We start from the raw sequence: 2,240 nt of genomic DNA, 5'->3' as shown, positions 1-2,240 counted from the left end.
GAATATGTACAGCCATAAGAAGAGATGAAATATTGCCATTTCCCACAATGTAGATGGAGCTTGTGATAATCATGCTAAGAGCAATAGCCAGACAGAAAAAGTTGAAGACCACGTGATATCACTTATATGTGGAATATAAACCTACAAGCAACAAACAAATAGGACATACAAACAGAGACCCATGCATATGAACAATAGACTAGTGGTTACCAAAAAGAGGGGGGAAAGGAGAGAGGGGAGGTAATGAGGGGTCAAATATGTGTTGACAGAAAGAAATTTAACTATGCAATGAATATATGTCTTACTATTGAATGGTACACCTGAAACTTACTGGATTTCGTTAATCAACGTCACCATAATAAAAAAGAAAGAAAGTAAGTAAGTAAGCAAGCAAGCAAGCAAGTAAGCAAGCAAGCAAGCAAGCAAGCTGATCTCATAAGGTTATGTACCACATGATTCTATTAAAGTAATTTTCTAAAAGACAAACTATAATGGAGAACAGATCAATGGTTGACAGGGGCTAGGAATGAGGGGAGAGTGTGAACAGCCTAAGAGTTTTGGGGGATTTTTAGTCATAGAACAGTTCTATACTCTAGTTCTATTATGGTGTTGTTTACACAGATATTTATGTAAACAATACCATATTACAATTTATAGGCTTATACATCAAAAGATTAAAAACGTCCATTTTGCTGTATAATTATTTAAAAATAAATGCATTTAATCATCTAAAGAAAAAAAGTGAAAGAAAACATAAAGAAGGAATTAAAAAAGATAAAAACATAAATTAGTCATTCAAAAAAATAAAAATAGTTTACAGCCATGCTACCCTGAATAAGCCCATCTCCATCTGATCTCAGAAGCTAAGCAGGGTTGGGCCTGGTTAGTACTTGGATGGGAGACCACTCAGGAAGACCAGGTGTTGTAGGTGTCAAAAATAAAAAATAAAAAGTAAAAAATAAGAGTTTGTAAGTTGACAAGGTCCTTGCAATCTGTGAGGTCAACCAAGGGTTGCCTTGCCTAACAAACAAACAAACAAACAAACAAACATAGCATAATTGACTAATAAATATGAAAGTTTACTATGGAGCTATAGTGGTTGGGTTGAATATATAAATTGCTAAATAACATGAGAAAAAATGTTTTAAAATACCACAAAGAAGAGATAATATGGAAAAACTATTGGAAACAGAAAATCAAAAGAATCATAAAGATTTATTAATCTATTCCATTCAAATATATTTGAAAACATTTTAGAAATCAATAATTTCCTAGAAAAATGTAGTTTACCAGAACTCCTAAAGAGTTAGAAAATTTAAATAGAGTAATTTGCAAGAAGTAGATAGGGTTGTTGTATGTGTTAAATTGTGTCTCTCCAAATTTATACGTTGAAGTCCTAACTGCCAGCACCTAAGAATGTGTCCTTACTTAGGGATAGAGTCACTGTAGATGTAAATAATTAAGTGAGGATGAAGTCTTACTGTAGCAGGATTGGCCCTAATCCAATATGACTGGTGTCCTTAATACAAGGGGAAATTTGGATACAGACACCAGTACACAGTGAGAACACCACGTGAGGGTCAGAGTAATGTACCACAATCCAAGGAACTACCACAAGTTGGGGAAGAGGCCTGGAACATATCTTTCCCCAGAGCCTGCAGAGGAGCAGAGCCCTGCCAAAACCTTGATTTTGAACTTTCAGCATCCAAAACTGTGAGACAATAATTTCTGTTGTTTAAATCACTCAGTTTGTGGTATTTTGTTATAGTAACCCCAGGAAACTAATATTAACTATTAACTATTCTCCAGAAAAAAATATTATCTATTCTCCAGAAAAGCTTTAGATAATTTTATAAGGGAATTTACAAAGCTTTTATTTTTTTAAGTTAAATTTATTGGGGTGACACTGGTTAACAAAATTATATAGTTTTCAAGTGTACAATTCAATAATATATCACCTTTATATTGCATTGTATGTTCACCACCCAAAGTCAGATCTTCTATCATCATATATTTGATAACTTTTACCCTTGTCTATCTTCCCTTTTCTCTCAGATAACACTGTTGTCTGTATCTATAAGTTTTGTATGTTTGTCTTGCTCATTTGTTGCATTTAGTTGTATAGCCCACATATGAATGAAATCTTATGGTTCTCAAATTTTTCTGTCTGACTTATTTCACTTAGCATGATAATCTCAAGATCCACCCTTGTTTTTGCAAATGATAGTCTTTCATCTTTT

General features: G+C 33.3%; 1 pseudogene; it reads left to right on the top strand.

Annotated features, from left to right (window-relative positions):
- The first annotated feature begins 812 nt into the window (after positions 1-812).
- LOC112477022 lies at positions 813-931 on the top strand (annotated as a pseudogene).
- Positions 932-2,240: the final 1,309 nt, after the last annotated feature.

The sequence above is a fragment of the Pteropus alecto genome, unplaced genomic scaffold (genome assembly GCF_000325575.1).
Source record: "Pteropus alecto unplaced genomic scaffold, ASM32557v1 scaffold333, whole genome shotgun sequence".
Taxonomy (NCBI): domain Eukaryota; kingdom Metazoa; phylum Chordata; class Mammalia; order Chiroptera; family Pteropodidae; genus Pteropus; species Pteropus alecto.
The sequence above is the reverse complement of the archived record's forward strand: the minus strand, read 5'-3'. Positions and strand labels throughout refer to the sequence as shown.